The sequence below is a fragment of the Struthio camelus genome, chromosome 10 (assembly GCF_040807025.1).
Source record: "Struthio camelus isolate bStrCam1 chromosome 10, bStrCam1.hap1, whole genome shotgun sequence".
NCBI lineage: Eukaryota > Metazoa > Chordata > Aves > Struthioniformes > Struthionidae > Struthio > Struthio camelus.
This window is the reverse complement of record NC_090951.1, coordinates 17516070-17537265: the sequence shown is the minus strand read 5'-3', so window position 1 is coordinate 17537265 and position 21196 is coordinate 17516070. Positions and strand designations below refer to the sequence as shown.

At 37.1% G+C, this 21196-nt stretch overlaps 1 long non-coding RNA gene across 3 annotated transcripts in view; it reads left to right on the top strand.

The window, feature by feature from the left end:
- Window positions 1-13751: 13751 nt before the first annotated feature.
- LOC104146321 (uncharacterized) overlaps window positions 13752-21196 on the top strand; it is a 115383-nt gene continuing 107938 nt past the window's right edge. For all 3 annotated transcript variants that reach the window (XR_694619.2, XR_011143202.1, XR_011143203.1), the window contains exons 1-4: window positions 13752-13956; window positions 17591-17730; window positions 17811-17890; window positions 19215-19484. This is a non-coding gene — a long non-coding RNA (uncharacterized lncRNA). The remainder of the gene's footprint in view (window positions 13957-17590; window positions 17731-17810; window positions 17891-19214; window positions 19485-21196) is intronic.

The following is a 21196-nucleotide window of genomic DNA, read 5'->3' as shown; positions in this document are numbered from 1 at the left end:
GCATTTAGAAAAGGCTCCTGAAATTTAACTGTTTTTAAGAATGAAAATGTTTGAAGCCATACATGATGATAAATGATAAACAGAAGGTACAGTTTGTTTTTTCTGAATCTTGATTAAAATTTCTAACTTCTGCTCTTGCACTTCAGAAGGGTTCAAAAGGTTTGGTTAATTAGTAGTGACTTGGGCCTATCTTGAAATGGTATTGCTAAATTCAGCACTTTCAGGAACCTATTTCTGCGACACAAAAATTGGCATAGTGAGTTTTATTCAGTTGCTTTACCAAAGGTGCCCTTGAAATCCCTTACGTTATCCAAGAAATCTTTGCAGGGCAAGCAGCTATGAGACTGTGCTGTTCTGCACCAGCAACTGGAGAAGCAGTTGGATCCCCAGGTTTGTCTCAAATGGCACTAGGCATCTCTGTTGGGGCAATACAGTCAAGTTCAACTTGTCTGAAATTAGACTACGGGTGTTGCCCAAGAAACTGTCCATTAGGACTGTTTGGTGAAATTCAGGGCAAGGAATCATCTCAGCTGTGTTATTGACTCAGTTGTTTCTTTTTCCTCATATAAATGAAAGTAATAATTCCTATCATATTTTTATATTCAGTTTACTATTTACACAGTGCTTTAAAGATATAAAATGCATTATAAATATTATATGTACACACTAAATTACTGCAATTCGATAACACTATGAAATTGTCTGATCTTCAATGCAAAGTATGGAATTAGCATGAGTGATTCATTGCTGGGAACTCTGTACTCTGCATCAGCTCTTAACCAGCAGTGTTAAAGGGGCACTGTGCTGCTGGAAGCAAGCTGTCTTGGTGGAGATGTAAAATGAGAGTCTTGATCACTGTTATTAAAGAAGGGGGGGTGATTCTAGTTAACACTAGCATTCAGGCCGTTTCCAGCTGAGACAATTCATTATTTCTGTACACCTATTTTCTCTGTGGAAGTGTTAATTGCATAACTGATCAAATGAAAGTTATCAAAAATCAGGTTACATATTTAATGATTTAGCTATGTTAAAAATATAGTTTTGTGTTATATATATTAGATAAAAGAATTATAAGTCATTTCACTGTGAATTCTTTCTGTGCACAGTTGAACAACTCCAGTGTTCAACTAAAAGAAAGCTAATTCCAAAAGCAGTTTTAAGAGCTACACTTATAATCATCTTGAAAGATGTTTTGGAAGGAAGGAGCAAGCTTTTCAGCATCCAAAGTGCAGAGCTTAACTCTGAGTTCAGCATGTATTTGTCCTTACATGCTAGGACTGGGATAATTAGTGTGAATGCTCAGAAGTTGGAGCCCTTTTTTGGAAAAATCTTTTTAAAACAGAAGTAATTAAAAGGTCCTCTATTTGTGTAATTTCATTGTGAGAATACAAGAAAGATTGTTTTGAACCAGCTGTCACTGAGTTTTGTGGTTTTCCTTCTCCTGAGTGCATCTTTGATCATCTACTTATTGAAAAAATATTTTGAAAAACGAAAACTGGCAAAATGAAATATATAGGACAGTATTTATGTCTTAATACATTGGAGATATTTTAGGAGCAGCTGAGAGTAATTGTACCTACTGGCCCATATCATTGCTGAGGTCAGAATTAGATTGGAAACCCTATTCATAATAAATAAACCACCTAACTCTCATCTCAGGTCTTTGGATTACAGAGGTCTTTGAATTTGGTTTAGGGAAGGCCAGGAGAATATCATCTGAATGATTTTGAGCTTGATCTTGAATGCCTGGGCTTTTTCCATGGCACACTGTGGCTTTTGATATCTTTTGACTTCAAGGAGAAAGGAGTCAGGTTTGCTACAGGAGACTCTCGTGGAGTGGATGTTTTCTAAATCCCTGTCTCGGCGTCTATCTCAGGAGATGTCTGGAGACCCGTGTTGATCCTTTTCGCCTTTGTAATGCAGTCTCCAAGTTTCACTGAGCTTCCATTTCATATAAGCACCTGAATTTCAAAATGAAATGCAGTTAATTGTTGATATTACAGCTAATGTTACAAAGGAGGTTTCCCAGAAAGCTGGCCATGCTTTCAAAAATTAGCCTCAGTTTGCAAGCAGTGTTTGCAGAGTCCTTGTGTTTCTTGGGTTCAACTGTTTTTTGTTTTAAAAAAAATAGAAATGGAATCATATAGTTTACCCTATTCTCTACCTCAACAAGCTTCAAGGCATCTTAAAATGAGGATTACTAAAGATGATCAGTGACAGCTTAAACTGTCCACCTATACTGTTGAAATCCTTTACCTCTAAAGATACCTCTAAAGATCTGTTCTTCTGATATAATGCTTTGAAATGCTTAGAATCCTATATTTTAAAATCAGAGCTATAGAAAGAATTTTCAAAGCATAATCCAATACAGATGCTTTTCTACGCAAATCCAAAACTTGTGACTGCAAATCTTGCTATTATTTTAAGTGTCTTTTACAATGGGATCAGCTTTTGAAGGAAATGGAGGTAAAACCTAAGTGCACACTTAAAAATACAGATTTTTGATAAATCTGTAAAAGTAATGTTTGAATTTGTAGAGATAAAGATCAATACAGATTATATCCTTTGAGCCACAGAAACTGATTTTTCTAAGTTAGAATCTAGAGATCATAACTTATATTTTTCAGAACTTTAAAAATAAAAAATCACGTTAGTATTAGTTCTGCAATGAGGGAAGGAGTGTTTTGCTGAGGACACCCTCTTCAGATTAATAGGATATTAAAACACTGAAAGCAATCAAGAGGCTGATCATTCATACAGCAACTCTTTTATGTACAATCTCAGCCTGAAACCATACCAAAATAAACAAATAAGTGTGAGGCTTTTTGTGCTGTTCTTTTGTGGTTAATATTTGTCCTTATTCCTTTTCTAGCTCAAATCTGGTATATTTTATATTGCTTGGTACATAAGAAATATATAAAAATGTCACTTTAAAATCCAAGTAATAGGTTATAAGTAAGTGTGAGACATTACAATATTTCACAGCTAAAACAAGCAACGTTAGCAAACACGGTGGTGATCTTCACTCAGCTTTCAGAGTGCGGTCTGCTTTTGTGGCATTAGTCTGAGGAACACTTCTGCAAAGCCCAAGTGCTCTGGAGGGACAGGGCTGATGGTTTGCTTCACAGTCTTTTAGTTTATTTAGCAAAGTACAGTAACAGTTGCTTTGTAGTCAACTTTACTGGACGGATAAACAATAGTGACAATTTCATATGATGTATATAGACAGAATAGGTTAGCTGCAACCCCTGAGTGATGGAGCTTGTCATATTCCCTTCTCTAGCAATGCACAAGGTTAGAAATCAATGTCTTAATCATGGGCAGCTCTGGGCAATTCAGATATATCACATACAAACAGGCTTCTAATTACATTTAAGAAATACATATCATACATATATAAACTGACATAAATATCAGAGTGGTGTTGCTAGCTGTCAAAATGGATAAGTATAATTCCCTCAGTGGCCCTTGACAGGTTCAATACCTGCTACGGAGGTGCTATGAACAGCATTATACGGCTGATTGAGTTATGACAGCTCTAACCCAACAGGGAAGCAAGGCAGGAAGGAATAGCCTGGGCTGCAGACAAATGATGATAAAGTGATCACTTTAAAGAACAATCTCCATAATATTTCATGCTCACTGCACGGTGTAAAGGCAGCCTTGACTGCGGGGCTAACTGCTCTATCAATTGATTTGATTCACTGCTGCAGCTACTCCCAGTCATAATATTTCAAATAAATGGTACCGTGGATAGAAATAATATCTGCATCAATATTAACCCTGAAAGGACTAATGGACACAAACTATAATTTCCTGGACACCCTAATAATGCATTTTGACTGGGCCTGGTATGGAATGATTTTTCTTTTTCCTTTTTTTTTTTTTTTTTTTTTAATAAAAACAGTGTATTGTTTACTTAAACTTTCCATTTATGGCCATGAAGAAACTTTGCAAAATGAACTTTGCAGCTTAGGCCTCATTCACAGCTTCAAGTTTAATTCTGAAGAAAATTTTTTTAAATACTATTTTCAATTGCTTGCTTATATTGAACATCTTGTATTACAATTACATTAATTAGCTGAGAGAAAAGGCATGAAGGCTATATAGATTAGCCCCTTTTTTTGGACGTGTATGTTCTATATCATTTATGTGTGCATGTGTGTACGTACAGAAAGGGGTTTTATCACTAAAATTATTTACTAAGATGCATTTCAAATAAACAGTAAAGGAGCTTAAAATTAATTATAAATGAGAATGGAGGCAACAATGTGTACTCTGGAAACACAAGGAACCAGTAAATTCTAATAATTATACAGGATGTTAGGTTTTTTTTTTTTCCCTTCAGAAATAATAATAAGTACTATATGAGACAGCCTGAACATGTAAGAAGTACAAGTGAATTTATGGCTTCATAACCTTAAATCAAATCTGATTTCTGTTTTCTATGCAGTTTTTCACATACTCTGTAACATAATGGATGTTTATTCTGTCCTTTCATTCATAACACCCTGTCAACATTTAAGTCCCTTTTAAAGATCTCCTGTGCTTATTGTGAATCAAGTTGACATGTATAAATTGTATAATTTTATTATTGTTATTCTTTTTCCAGTAATCTCTGCCTACTTGACTGTTTTTGGATTGTGAGTTCCTTAGGGAACCATCCCTAAGTATTTAGAAACTGTGTAAATAAATATTATTAATGCATGTTAACAAGAAACAGTCTTGATGGATTTAGAAAACTCTTTCTCTGAGAAAAAGATTATTTTGTCAGACTCTCTCTTTTTTTTTTTCTTACTTGTCTCTTAAACAGTTGCAGTAATTCAGAGGGGGAGGTACTTAGGTTTGAATCTCATGCGGTTTCATGAGGTTTATTCCTTGGTGAATGCACTGGCTGCAGCACTTCACCTACACTTGAAGCAGTCCTAACCAAGTTTCAGAAAACCCCAATTCATAGTTTCGTTGTATTTCTCAGGATGCAGAAAAAAACCTGAGGGTTCCAGCTGGGTTTGCTAGGGTGGCTTCAATCTGAAATTGAAATCGAAAATTTTGGAAGGGTTGGCATTTATCCAACTCAGCTATTTGTATAAACTTAATACACCGCAGAAGCACAGTATTTTCCCTAGTTCTATACCTGAGTAACAGGCAAGTTCTGTCATGTTTGCTGCTTGTTCTCATACTTACCCACAGATGAATGTCAAATTTTACCAGATATGAAAGCACATGGCTTTTATAAAGTGTATTTTGTTGTTCTGCATTTTCTTAGGAGCCTATGCCAACAGTCCAAGTCATCTTTCTATGATCTTTTGAGTCATTACTCAAAATTCTGCCTGAGTTCATATTTTCCCAAGGAAGATTGAAACCACCTCTTTGCTTTCCCTGCTTGCTTTCTCTCTTCTTCCCCCTAAATTTTCTTCTTCCTCTCTCAAAGTGCACAACAATTGTTTTATTTATATTCCACTCCCTCTAACTTCATCCCTATCTGCTGATCTTTCTGATACTTGTCCATATTCCAACCTTCTTTTTTTGTTATAGCTATCACTATACTGGGTTAACGCTTCACCATATGCACATGATTTAACTTCATCTATCTAGAAAATGTTCTTGACCTCACTTCTAGTTCTCGTTTTCCCTCTCTGTCTGTACTTGAAAACTATTGAACTACTTTCGGAAGTTCTTCTCCAATTCCATGTCAGGCTCTATCCTATCTGCTGTTGTAATTCTGTCCAGATTTTCATGGCCTCTTCCTAGCCAGAGCTCAGAACCCATGGCAATCCTCCTTGAGCTGTCCTGCATCAAGCCATGTTCTTTTTTTCGGATGGGCATCTTTCTTTGGTTCCTATGAATCTGTCCTTTCCCGACTCTTTGTCCTCATTCCTTTCCAGCTTTATGTGTATCCTTTACCCCCCACTTCGCTGTTCTTTATATACGTTGTATATGAGGTATGCAGATAATCCACAAATGCAAATTCAGCAACTATTCTTAGTCAGAAACTTCTTCCTTCTCCTTTCTTTAAAATAAAAAACTGGCCTATCACCATTTAACATTTCTCTATGGATATTCAACACATCACAGGTAAAGCAGAGCTTTAAACTTTTGCTGACAGCTGTTTACAACAGCCAAACTTCTTTTCAGCATCTCTGTTGTTGATTGCAGTGTCCAACCTCATGGTCCTGTCACTCTTAATGTTCCAAAACCCACTATCTGACTTTGTCATAGACCTTTTCTGAGTCTTGATGTCTAGGCCATGTCTTGGTCTCGCGGATTCTTCTGGAAAACCATTTCTGAAAGAGATCCTACCCTTTTCACTTGTCCATCATAAACTCTCTTCCAGGTTCTCATCCTTCTCTGTTTTACGTATTGCAAAATATACTTTGCTTGATATAGATCACTTGCACGTTTTCAGAGTCCTTTCACAAAGCCTATTTACCTAGATTATTTCTTTGCCTCCTTCCTTGTTTTTTCTCCATGAGCTCCACCACATTAATAATAAAATACTTTTAATGTTCACTCTTTCCTTTCCTACCTTCTATCATCCTCCACACAGTATCACATCATATGCCTTATCAGTCTTGATGAGTGACCATCTCCACCTCCTTTGTTACTTTTTACTACAGGCATTTTTCTTGTATGCTCCCCCTTATAAGTAGCTTGTCATTAACATCCACATTGCTGTTCCTCAAAGACTTATCAAAATTTCTTCTTGGCTATAGGTTCAAAAATTCAAAATCAAGTCCTCACCTTGAAATGCTGCCAAAGTCGAGTCTGCTGTCCATGGGTATTTTATTTCTTGTCACTCCCATCATTTTTTGCCTTTTTTCCCTTGTACTCTCCAATCAGCCTGTATCTTTTTTTTTATACTTAGGTGATAAGTTATTTGGGGTGAGGACTGTCTTTTTTCAGTATTTGCACAGTAGCGCACACAATAATGCTGTAGCAATGCAAATAATTAATACAATAATAATATTAAAAGTAACCTCTACACCAGAAATAGCTGCAATACAGTCTCATATAATTAACACAACCAAACCAAGCTCAAGCAGAAAGAAAAAAAATGTAATTTATTTCTTTTCAAAATATTAATTATTTAGGGGAACTGGGTAACTTCCACAATAGGAGCTGAGACTGAATACCAATTTTAGTTCTTTCGTGTGACAGCACAAAACATAGCTTCTGGACTGAGCCAGCAATGTGCTTTTTAAGATTGATAAATTACGGAGTTGCATCCATTTTCCAGCTAATATAGTTGAAGTATAAATACATGATGATAACTAAAATGCATCCCTTTACAGTGTTGTAAATGGGGGGTGGAAAGACCCTAGATATTTTAAGGGCCGAAGAGAATCACAGGAGCTGCTTCAAAGATTAATTCCCTGTGTCTAGTTTAAAACAAGATTAAATTAGCTTGTGTGAGCTGCTGTTAGCAGATGCACTATTGCATTATGCATGATTCTTGACTGCGCATAGCATGAACAAACTGCATAGTGTTCTCTTAGTGATTTTCAATGCTGTGCTAAGCTTTAAGTCACATAGACAGGCCACTGTATTGGGTTTACTTTGTGGATGTGTTTTCCAGGCAATTTCACAACCTACCTGATCACTGTTATCGATTGACTGGGTTTGAAATGGATAAAAGAATTAACCTATGTAAGGATAGCAGAATAGGGTATATACAGTATCCTATATACTTAGGAAAATCAATAGTACTCTAATGTAGAAAACTTAACCAGATGAATCAAAACCTTTTTGCCCATGGGCATCAATCTTCATGCTCCCTCCAGTGTGTACCACTATACTTGCACTATGTGCATGTGCTTATATGCTGTTAATGTGTGTTTTCCTTTGGCACCTCTCCTTGTACTATCCTGTATAACCTTGCACTTGTATTCAAATGCATACTCCAAACAAATTTCTGAACTCCTGAACAGATGCATTTTCCTTCTTTCATGCCCGCTTTTGGAGAGAGAAATGTAGGCAGCTATTCACATAGAGAAACTCTCACATTCCATCTGTGGAAGTACAGACACACTCATCCTTTCTGTCACTTGCACTCTGACCATCTTGTGTCCTTCCACTAGTTGTATTGCATCAATAGTAAATTTCTTGCTTTCATGTTCACTGTGTCCCGTCCTATCCCATATACTTCATTCATGTGTTAAGCCTCAGCAATTTTCACCTTCTGCTTATGATATTTTCACTACCTCCTCCACTGTACATTAGGAAGAGATGTATACACATACATTCTTGGTGCCTTTAGCTTATCACATCTATTTCTCATACCCAGCAAATTAACAATTCTGCCTTTTGTATTCCAATTAATCTTGCCAGTATTGGCTAATTAAGTGTTTAAGTTAAGTTTAGCCCAAACTTGTAAAAAATAATTCTGCAGGAAAAACCCCAATGTTATAACTATTTGAAAACTTTACCAGAAAAACTATTGAAACTGTCATCAGAGCAGTTATTTATCCTCAAAATTCAGGTAGTGGACCTTTATATTTCACTTTCATCATATAATTAGGTCCAGGAAATAAACTTTGGTACAGCTTCAGTTGTATTATGCTGGTGTTATGCTTGTTCACTCCAGAATCAAGAGAACGTTAAACAACTGCCCGTACCAAACCCCTGGCCATCTAGGAATTCCTGCCTTCTTGGCCAGCTCGTCGTCTTTCTTGGCTAACCTTCCCTATTCATAACCTCTTCTAAAGAAAAAGCCACCCAGAATGGCATTTCTGCGTTTTCTTTCAAGAATCCCAGGAGACTTTAGGAAGAAAAAAGTGAGAAGCAACAATTCTGCTCAGCCTGTGCTTGTTGCATAAGATGGGAAAGGAAAAGAGAAAGAAAGGGACTTGTAATGCAATATTTTAGAATATAACTCTGATATACTGCTTTTAGGATGACATTTTAACAGAATCAATTAATATTTTTATTTTAATTTCAAATACAATTAAAAAAAATTTAAAAGCTAGAGGTCTCAAAATTTTGTTCTATTTTGGAATTAATGTTACTTTGAATCATTTCCTGGAATATGCAATAAATTCACCAGTGAACTGTATTAGGACGTAGGTTAGAAGGAATGTTATATTCTGGGCTGGTGCAGTCTATCTTTTGCCTAGAGCTGTGTCCAAACTCACAACCTAGTTTTGGTAAATTTTATGTCATATAATTTTGCAGTGATTTCCCCCATAGTCTACAAATATTTTATTTTCTATAGCTGTCCGAGTCAACAGCTTGGAGTTGGGAAATTCTTTATAATAATTTCAGCACTGTTGATCATTCTTGCTACGCCCTTTCTTCCTATTATTCACTGTGGAGTATCCTTGTAAAATGGACGTTAAGAGTGGTCATTCACTGAGTTAATGTTGTGTTAGCTAATGGCTTTAATACGGACTAATAAAATTACTAATAACATTTCTTGGAGGTAACATTCTTAGACTGCAAAGTTACTACATGACTTGGCAATGCTATTATTATTGTTTAAAAAGCTAGTGATTCAAGACTGGTTTTTCACTCATGTGAAAGGATGGTGAAATTAGAAAGGCCAAATCAATCCCATGGGTTTGTAGATGAACTCTTTCTGCTCAACTTTTTGCCCAGACAGGATCAACTTGGGTGGTAAGGGCAGCAGGGTGACAGAGCTGGCTAGCAGTGTCACTCTTTTACCAACACACGCTGTCCAAGTACTGTGGAATCGCTGCCAAATCCCCAGTGTGATGGCGACAGTACTGATAGAGGAGTTTGCAGTGTTTCCTCTCAAATGCTAATATTGCAAGAAGGGAAAACAATATTCTAGCTCACAGAAGTTGAGGAGACCTGTGCAATTTCAAAGCAGTCAGTGTAAACAAATAGAAGATTCCCACAGAAAGCAAATACTTTGTAAAACAACTCGCTCTCCACATTAAGCAGTTTCAAAACAATGTAATAGATACTGAATCAGAGACTGCTGAAGTTCTTTATTGCTGGGGAGGGGGAAATTCCAAATATCGCTTGGCAAATCAGTTTGCTAGGGGTGCTATTACCAGTTGACACAATCATTGGTCAGCAAATTGGTCACATTATTGGTTAGTAAATTTGAGAGTGCAGAATTATTTATTGGTAAATTAGAGATGGCAGAATTATTGGTTGGTAAGAAAAAAATTGCAACGATTGGTTAGCAAATTAGAGGTACTTCTTTTTATCTGTGCATAAATCAAGGTTGGTCAGATATTGGAGGCCAAATTAAAGATGGCTATATTATTTATGGTTGCTCTGGTGAATGTTGAAGTCCTGCTTTATGAATTGCAGACAACTAACTGTTGAGGAGGTTTGCTTGGTTATTTTTCGGTTTTACTTTTCTTCTGATTTAGATTTACATTTACAGTTTGCACTTTAAGAATTGTTGCAGGTATTAATATGGAAAGTAGACATATATACATATTTTTGCTCTCTATTCTTAATTCCTAATAATGTTATATTTTAGCTGGACTTGGTTAGAGTGCTAGGGGATTTTTCTGAAATTGTTTGTATGAAGTGAATAATAAAGAAGGGTGTTAGCCTGAGAGCACTAAAAACTGAAGCCTTTGCAACTCCAGCACGAAGCTGGTGCAGTGCAGATAGTATGTACAGTAAGCTGTTCCTTACTGGCCCATACTCAGCTGGCACCAGGAGGTGCATCAGCAGGTGATGTGGATCCCTTTCCTGAGAGGCTGCCTTACTGCCAGCTGAGAGCTGCTGCCCTACTGTATTTGGCTTTGAACTGAGATCAGGAAGGATATGGAGCAGTAGTGCCTTCACAGCTGTAATTTCTGTGAATTGTAGGGATTTCTGTGCTCAGTAGTCTCCCTCCACATTGCCTGCTGTGCAAAGGCTAAACCACCACACCAGAGTCAAACACCAACCATTGTTACCATATAGTGCTGTTTTTTTGCTGCACCTGAAACCAGACTGTTGGAAAACAGCTATGAAAGCAGTGTTTTTTATCTCGTTGAAATCGCAAACGATACAAGCTTTCAGTAGAGTACTGCAGTGGAAGCGCTATGTTTTTTCATGTATTTTCATGTTCTTAGTTGTCTCCAGTTTTTGTGCTTTCTCTCATCCCTTTATGTGCAGAATTCCCACTTAAAAGTAATCTTGCTTGTGTAGTGTGTTAAGAGTAATTCTGAAGAAAAAGTGTGTTTCAGTATCCTTCTAGAACACTGAAAGAAGAATTCTTTTCATTTGACAGGTCTTCCAAATAAGGATACAATGGTTAAACAATTAAATCATTTTAGGTTTTAACAATGCTGAAAGCCATAATAGAATACTTATTAAGAAAAAGTCCATGATTGTTTACATAGCTGCTGAATTCTGCAATGGAGACCAATGCTAATTAATCAGATTTACTTTTCCAATGGGACACTTCATAATGGTTTTGACAATAATACAGATGGAGTCAGGGAGGATGTATTTTAAAACTTTAGGAAAGTCTTAAATTTTAAAACATTAAAAATTGCTTCTTATATGAACTCCTATAACAACAATGCCCCTACCTTTCTTGTCTACTAATTCTGCCAAAAATTATGTGTTTATTTGGAAACAGTAAAGCATGTTTGACATTTTTAAGATGGAGCTAGGGGGAATTTTGCAAAAGTGAAGGAGGTGAAAAGGAATTTTTATTCTGCTGAAGTAGCAACATGATCACAAGATAGCTGCCTTTTATAAATTTCCTGGATCGAGATAACATATGCTACACATTTTTGGTATTTTCATGAAACAAAAAGTTAGGACTTAGAATATACCAGAGTTTTTCTGTAATACAATGATTGTTCAGTGCTGAGTCCAGCTTGAACCGCTCATCTGGAAAGTTTTAGCTGAAACCATTATAATTAATTAGAAATGGTTTAACCAGTTCAGAAACACATAATTGTAGGGCTTCCCCTTACCCTGGGTAGATGCCTACATGATCTGTTCTCCAAAAATAAAATAATCCCATTGGTGCCAACCACATTCTGCTCTCATCTCTCAAGAGCAAGTAGGCTCACACTATAAGGCTTCTCAGCCTAAACTGTCGCATATTTTGGAGTTTTGACACTGGTGGTTTGTTTCAGCCTGCTATGAACCTCTGGATCCATGTTCAGACTTCCTCAAAATCTTGAGTATTGCATCGGGACAAATTGTCTTCTGTGGCTACTCAAAGATAGCATGAGACAGGAAATCCGAATGTGCAAAACCCAATAACAGCAAAAGTAAAGCGGAGAAGGAGTGAAGAAGGTATGAAAATAAAGCAGGACAGGGTAGATGGCATTTTTTCTCTCCGAACAGAACCTAATGACTTCTAACAAAAAACAGCTTAATGTAGGAAGGTGGGAGCCTGACAGTTACCTGCTATTAGAAAAGACCATGCTTTGGGCCTTTCTGTGTTTCAAATATTGATGAGCATAGGGGTTTATGAGAAATCATTGGTCACGCTTTTAGCTGGGGAAATAAAATTCGATAGGTTGATTGCTCGAGCTGTTTATCTGAATTCTTCCCAAGCTCACTGCAAAATCTGGGATAACTCAATCTACTTTGGCTAGTGGGTCTACCTTTCCATCTGACCTTATAGCAGTTATACTTCTTATTTAAATCTGTTCAAAAACAGATGATTATTGTCAACTTCGTATCAGCAATTATATATATCAGCCACTCTTCATTAATGTAATTAGTAAAAAGCTTAATAGTGGGAGTCTTTACAAAATGTAAAACTTAAAATGGAAAGCTTGACAACTTGTATGCATGATTTTTTTTTTTCTGATTGTAACATTCTGAATTTGCATTTTGCTGATATTTACTCAGGGCAGCATAAAAGGAGATCTCTGGTTTTAAAGGTAAATACTCCTAGCCAAATCTGCATCTCTACGGAGTAGGTTAGATATGTCATGTGATATTGCTCGTGTCCTTGGATTAAAGAAATTATATAATTACCTCCATTTGAAACTTCTCTGTACCGAACGTCAATTTTACCTTTTACAGTTCAATTTGTGCTTTGTTGGCTGATTTGCGTAGTGTAGCTAATAAAAAGCTAGAAATATAACAGTTCATTTACATGACCAACCAATATTGTACAAATTCTTTTTAGTCTGCAAGCATTCGCCATTTGTAAATCCAAATTCTCTGCAATTCAAGGATTATATTTCACGTACAGTTTTTCAACATATCTGAGAATTTTGCAAATGATTCCAAGACATTTTGGACAACAGAAAGGTGGGGTTCACTGAATACCATACCATTATGAATTTGGCTAAATCTTTGTCAATTTTTATATATTTGTTTAGACCTTTAGATGTTGGTAAGTTACACTGGCAGGGTTTTTTTCCTTACCAGTTGCAATTTTTTTGTTTCACGCTGCACAAATAATGATTAAAAATAAGAGTCAACAAGTCAAACCCTAGAATGTATTATCATTGCAATAACAGCCAAGTAGCAGATCTAAGTGCCTGAAATACTTAAGAAATTTTGACTTCCTTGGTTGCATGGAATAACATGAAATATCTTATTCTGACGTACATACTGTGGTCATAAAATAAATTTCTATAAACAAAAATAAATGTAAGTAGATGTGAATTATCCTTTTTGCTGGTTGCAGATATTTGAAAAGCTAAAGGCTATTTGGATTTTGTTGTAACTGGACCACTTTCCACTGTAGAAAGAACAGGATTTTCCCAGGATTCAAATACAGTATTTTTCATCTTCACTGTGAAGAGCTTCATCTCTTTATAGGAATAAAAGGCCTTTCTGTTCTTTCCCTCTAGCAACCTCTGCCTTTTAGGGAGAAATGGAGTTTCTTCTCCGTTCACCATCACCACCACTTGACAGTACTGCAGTTTCTGTGTCTGATCCAGGTGAACAACTGGGAAAAGGGCTGAGAAGAAAGAAAGGAGGAGTGCACACACACTCTCACACTTTTTCACAAAAGAAGACAGGAAACTTGGTGACCATAAAAGCAACTTAAACATTTCTCAGGTAGAAATGGGGACATTTTCTAGTCTAGCTATGTGATCAGGATGGAATGTGAAAGCTTACATCTAAATGTCTTAGGCAGCTTTGCAGTTACATGCCAAGTGGATACACTCTGTGCATTCAAATATACAATTTAGCCTGAACATACAGTCTGCAGTATCCTTTACAGTCCATTTATGTGACTTTGTAACACTGCAGGAATTTCACTAAACTGTCTCAGCAAGTCTGGACACAGTGTCTTCAAATTTTTTTTGCCATATGTTCAAGTAACATTCCTTAGGTGCATTCGTCAAGCTTTTCTGGACAGCTTTTAATGGGTTTGAATTTTGAAATTGAAGACTTGAGGATCTAGGGTGTAGAAACTGTGCAATTGAAGGGCTGGTAAAGAGAGAGAGCCCCACAGCATGAGGTCACTCTGGGCAAAATCTAGTCCATCTAGTTGTGATTTATTGGCAGTTGAAAACTGTTTAATAGCATATATGAAATCAAGGGTGAATGTCCACACTGCCAGTATCATCAATATGGTACCTTTTTATTGTCACATGTTAAAATATATGGATAAGAAAACCTGAAAGGAATCAGAAATTGAAGAGATTCATATAAATAAGTGTTCCTTCGCCTTTAACAAATTCTTCCATATTAATCATTAAATAGATCCCACATGTCATTTACTCTATGAATTTCAGTCTCTGTGATTATGTACCTGACATCCTTTGTAAGTATTGTATAGGCTGTGTTTTGCTTATGTTTAAATATATCTGTCAACACTAACTTTTCAGAAAGTTTTAAGAAACATACGCACTGTTTCAAAACTATGCGAATATATATTCCATTTATCCTTTAAAAAAACATTTGGCTAATGAATTTACTTCAAGCAGTGATATACTTATGTGCATGCAATTTGTGTTTTTTCTTTAAATTACTTTCATTTTGTAAAGTAATAAATAAAATAAACGGAAAGCCTTTGTAGGCTACTGTTTTTATGATGTCCTAACCTCGAGTGAAAAGAAAGCTGGGCCAACTAGTTGTTCTTGCTTTTATTAAAGTTCCTGTTGGCAGCGCATTGATGGGACGTATTAATCTTAGTATTAATACAGAGGAAAAGGGGCTTAGAAGCCTAGCATGAATAAATCATTCTAGACTCCATTTGGATCTGTTGGCACCTTCCCTCTTTCATTGTTGCTGGATAAAAAGGCTTCTCTAAGTATTAAAGGGCTGGATAACACAATTGACCAATTGCACAATTACCCACAATAATTTGTGGGTGTTCTGATGGGATAGGAAGCAATGGGGTAGGCTGGTTTGAGCACCTGTAGTTGTTCAGAAAATTAACATCCTCATGAATATGCATGGAAAACCTGTGAGTTGGTGCTAATTTAAAGAAAGGGACTCGTTTGCTTCTATCCCCCAGAGTCCTGTGCAGTCTTTGTCACTGAGATCAGCGAGTAGTGTTGCCACTCTAATTCTGAGGGTTTTTTTTGATGCTATGGAGCTTCAAAGAAGAGTGGTTGAAAAGCTTCCTCTTTGTGCTGTAAAAGGTCTATCTCCACTTACCTCATTAAAATCTTTGGAGGCTTGAGGATGAGCCATGTTTTTTTTTTTCAACTGAAAAGGATTGAAAGTAGGTTTTTCTATTTATTTTTCCCTTGATGATTATCTCTGAATATGCTGTGAAATATAATCATCATGCTCCAAGAGCAACTACTTGTTTCAGTTCCTTCATGTGTTTTGCTCCTTTCTGGGAAGTCCATTCGTGCCTGGAACATGCCGGTCTGTGTATGGGTGTCTAGACAGACCCTCAAAAAATTGCTATGTGTTCAAGGTCCTCCTCCATGACACACTCTTATCTGCCTCAGGAATAATTATCGGCAACCAGCCTCCCTGGCCCCTTCTTGATTCAATTCACACCGAGTTCTGTGCATGTTGAAGGTAGGATGCAGCCAAAACACGACTGTGTGCAAGTATGGGATGGAGGTTACAGTGGGGGTGGAGGTGAAGGAGCGGAGGAAAGACAAAGAGTGAGCAGTGCCATGCATTGCTGTGGAGCTGGGGCAATTACAGCCCTTTCACCACCCACCTCCTGCACCTGATGATTCCATGACTGATATGATTTCTTCTCACTGACTCAGACTGGGCCTGCCTGTACGCTGGAGTACTTCATACACTTAAAAATAGATGGGACAGGTTTACTCTCTGGGTGGGTTTTCCTGAATCCCACAGCTTTGATTGCTGTTACATGACAAAGTGGCTGCTGACATCAGAGGAAAATTGTCGTACAGTAGTAGCTAAGCATTCTCAATGGCGGTCAGCAAGCAATTATATGCTACAATTTACACCATCTTCTACAGTCTGTTCTCTGACTGAAGAAGCACCTATTTTTAGCTAGGCAATAATCAAGTGCTTAAAATAGGCATAGAAAATAAGATTTGGAGAATAATGTATGCAACCATTTAATAAGCATTTCACTCCCTCATGAGAGGCACTGAAATGTAGAATTTCTAGCTATATCACCATATTTTTAACTGACAAAATTGCTGTTGAGACAGCTATATTTCCTCAAAGCATTTTATTCATAAAATAATCTAGTTTTATAAACATAGAGATCATCTTTAATGTAACGGATGTAATGTGAAACAATTATTTTGGGTAACTTTTATTTAGATGGCACAAATCAAAGTTAACAGAATACCGAAATAGAAGGAAGATGAAAAACAAAGTGAAATGTCTCTGTACGTTTTATTTTCAATGAAATAAGAGAATATCACTTTACTGCTTCTACTATAAGTGGGATCATTTGAAAGCTATCAACCTGTACATGTGCTGCAATAGATAGAAACACACTTTTTAAAGTCAGCCAGTCGTGTGTGGACTGGGGAGGGAAACAGTGTTTTTCTGTACATATATTTCTTGTAGAGCTGTTGGTCAGCAACAGTTTGCAATCTGAAAACTCAGGTAGTGAGCAATATGTGATAATGCAACGCCAACAACAGAAAGGAGGGGGTAAAAGTCACTGGGCTGTATTTGTTTAATTCAAAACATTAATCTCCCGAGAAATCACTAATAACTTGGTTCATTTTTTAAGCCAGCGAACAAATCCCTCTACTAGTACCTTGACATAGGATCTTTTTTCTCTTCCACCTCCTTTTTGTGTGTCCTATTTCTGGCCCAGAGTTGTGCTTGTGTACAGTGGTTTGTGCAATGACCTAATGATAGGTTCAATTTGTTCAGGACAGATTATGAACAGTATAGTGTATCCAGTTCCATTCAAATGCCTCCAAATTGAGTAGTCTAGATTAAAATTTTTAAAGCAACAGTTAAAAAAAAAATCCACTCCTGTTAGTTTGCACCTTTAGAGCCTATCTTTAACAGATGTTGAATTTAAACTTTGCTTTATATAGTCCTCTTATATTTTTGAGCTTCTTATTTAAGTATTACAATAAAAAAATTAGAAAAATACATAATATAATGATTCATAAAAAAGCAAAGTTTCTATCAGGTAGGGTACCTGACTAGTGCTCGTTATATATTTACTACTTCGTTTTGGAGAATGTAAAAGTTGTAGGGAGGAGGTAATGTCTCTTAAACTGCCAATTTTGTACTATGGAATATACTGATCACCTGTCTGTTCTTCCTTGAGGTATAAGCTGTGATTCTGCACTTCTGAAAAAATGCCAAGGCTGCAAAGTAGTAAAGACTGCCGGCTAGGACATCCACTTAGAAAGTACCCCAGAAGTAGACCCACTTCATGAAGCAGTCTGCACTGCTGCTACCAAGAAGGTCTGGGGCTTTTGGATTTGAAAAAAGTTAAAAAAAAAAAAAAAGGATGCAAACTAAGACCAAAGCTTCATTTTGTGCAGCCTGCTGACCCTGTCAGAAAACAGAAGGCAAAGTCCTGCCTGGCCTGAAGCTATAACAAGCCTCAAACTCACAAGAAAAGGTAAGCTCAAACCATAGAAGAGAAAATGGCTTATGACTTCTGATGTTAACAAAAAATGTATAATTCTTAAGTGATCTGCAAGTAAATGTTATTAGAATAATTTTTTTTTGCTGAATTTCTCACTTTCTTTCTGCATTTTCATGATGTGCTCCCTCCCATACTGCCAAGGAACTTACCTGGGGGCAGTGATCATAGCAATGGTCTTAGTGCTTTATGTAGGATGATAGACAAAGGGTATGAGCCTGGGACCCTGTGGAAGGGCCCAGGCTTAATGCAATCACCTTTTAGCTTAGAAGTATGTTATATATGGTACTTAGTTCGACTTGCTGTCAATTTGTAAAGCAAAAGACTGGCCCAGCTTGTAACATCAATTATTATTAAATTTTGTGGTGGGCTGAGTCTAATTTTATCCTGGTTTTATAGAGCCATTGACTTTAAAGGACTTGTTCCAAATTTTCACTGGCATAACTGCAAGTAGAAATAGGCCCAATAACTGTCATGTGAAACAAAATCATTCCATCTTGTAAATCAGAATGCAGGTTACATGGCAATTAATTTTAGGCCCACTAAATTCATCTTTCAGATGATGTGTTACCTGGCAACCTTGGATACCTACAGTCAATTAAAATTTCCTGGCACTTCCTTGAATAGGGATGTTTGTTACTAATAGTGTCCAAAAGAAATTCTAGCTAGTATGATTGTATTTGACTTAGCTAAAGTTGCCTACATGCACATAGTTAGGTAGTTATTCTTCCTTCTACCTTCTAAAAAACCTAACCATTTGTGTTGTGATTTTGGTGCAGGTGGCAGCTGTGTTCTCTCCAGAAGCAGCACGAAGTAGAGTTTCTCTTACCCTGTACCATTTAACAGCAAGGCATTTTTGAAGTCTAGAAACAAAAAGCGTCAGAACTGTTTTCTAATATTCAAGGACAAATACTCAGCTAATGTAACTTGCTGTATATTGACTGAAATATTATCTAAATTTATTTGCCTTTTATTTCTTAAAATAATGTACTATTTTAATTGGTCATGCCCCTTAGGTTTTATTGCTCCTATCTATTTATATAAAATATTCTGTGACACTTTGGCCTTAAATAAGAAAGTAATGTACAGGCTATTATGTTTCCTTTGTGTCTTTCTCCTTTCATGAGTCCTAAACTTATTATGAAACTATTCTAAGCAGCTCTGAAACATTTGCAGATTAGTTACTGTAACAATGAATATTGTTTGGAAATACCTGCCTTTCTGCCTGTCTGTCTCTTTGAGCAAACAAAGCTTGCAACTAGGACCACATCAGCTAACACTCAGCTGTTGCCACATCCAGGAAGAAGTTGTGAATTTTGCAAGCTTGTGGGAAGGAAGAACAGTGCAACCACAGTGGAGGAATTCCTATTCCTGCAGGATTAAAAATATCGATACGGATCCTCCAAAGAAGATACTGCATATAGGCCTCTAGCCTATATGTGGAGAACAATGTGTTCCTTGCATTCCCTATGGGAAAACCTACCAGAACTATGGGCACATGACAGATTTACCGAGGAGCAAGTTTGAGGGTAACGAGGACAGTCAACCCGAACAGCTGCAGAAGGCTCAAGTAAGTGTGATTGTCCCGTTAATAGGTTGCCTGTTGTTTACAGTATCCATAGCGTGTAAAACTTCATAATTTCTCTCTTTCAAAATAGTGACTGAGTGTATGCAAGCACAGAGCAGTGAAATTTTTTCTTACAGTAGCTGATTTGTTTTATGAGAATGTATTGGCAATACTAGCCAAAATGTGTCAGCAAACTCCCTCTGTAATCAAAAGCATTCTAAGTGCATCCACAGGCAGAAAAGCATTCACTGCACTCTGATAAACAAAATCTGGTGGTAGTTCTGAAAAGCTGTGAACAGGTTTGTAGTGGAGTGAAAAAGAGCCAAAGAAGTAAACGTGAAACAATACCTGAGCATTTAAATTAAATATATCAGGATACAAAAAAGTGCTATGATCAATCTAGAAAAAGGAATGAAAACAGGAATAATGGTGTCAGCTTACCAGCTACAGGTCTCCTAATCTAGAATATAATATTTTTTGGATTTCAATTCCTTAATACTATATTTGGCCTTTCCAGTCCAAGGACATAACAAATTACTTGCATGCTGTGCTGAGATTCAAAAAAAAAAAAAAAGGTAGAAACAGCTGCTGTCGGCTTTTTAGTTTGTCTTTGACTGATTCCCAAACTCAGCCAACCAACACAGTCCTCCTCCACTTGTAGAGCTTTTGGTTTATCTTGGCCTATACAGCCCTTTGTCCTCAGGCAAAATTTCACTGGAAACCTCAAATAAATACTGTTTGATCTTTACCAACACATCTCAAGGAAGAGTACCTTTGGTTCAGCTTCCCTTCCTTCCTTGCAGTGAGGAAGGGAGGGAGGTGGAAATTTTATGTGAGGAATCAACTGTATACAGGTCTAGTCTCAAGAGCTGCAAGATGTCTTGAGCAGCTGTGACCCCCAGGCTTTTCATACTCTCTTCAGTGAGGTATTAGCCAGGATAACCAGTGACTTTAATAAGCATAATGGGGTCTTACTGTATTTTCCATCTATATTTTCCATGCAGTTTACCCAGCTCTCTTACCCCCTCCAGAGCTATAGGACTGTGAAGGCCTCCTCTCTATTAAAGTTTAATATTCCATCTTACAGGAGTAGGAGCCAGTCTAGGTTTACATGGGGAAAATAATAGGGGACTATGGCACTTACCTTTTGATGACTGCCACCCTTGCAGATGGCAGTTTTTCTGTGATCAAATACTCTCTAACCCCTTTGGAAATTCTAATCAAATTATTTAATTTCTGAGCCCAAAGCCCTGAGACTGAAGAATGGAGTAAATGAACGCCAGAGAAAACAGAGAAAGACCAAAAGGCCAAAACGACAGGAAAGATTAATGCAGAAGATTTGTAGGAGGAATGTAAAAGAATGCAGTGGCCTTGCATGTTTAGCTGATGGTTCTCCTCTCTGCCTTCCTCCTTTTCCTACTGCACTCTCCTCCAACAGATTTAAATTGGCTACTTGGTTTTGGGTTGCAGTCTGCTCCCTCTGTTCAGCTGGTCAGTGAATACCTGCTCTGATTGGCTCTCCACAGCATCCTCCCTTTCTCATTATTTTCACTTTTGCTGCTTGCACATGCTGAGGTTCTGAAAATACTAAATTAATCACCCTGTCTCTAAACAAGAGAAATCTGCAGATCTAGTCAGCCTGACAGCAGAGCCATCAAAAATCAACACCAAGAAGAGTAGAGGGGTAGATTACAGGAGCAGTGGGCATTTTTGAT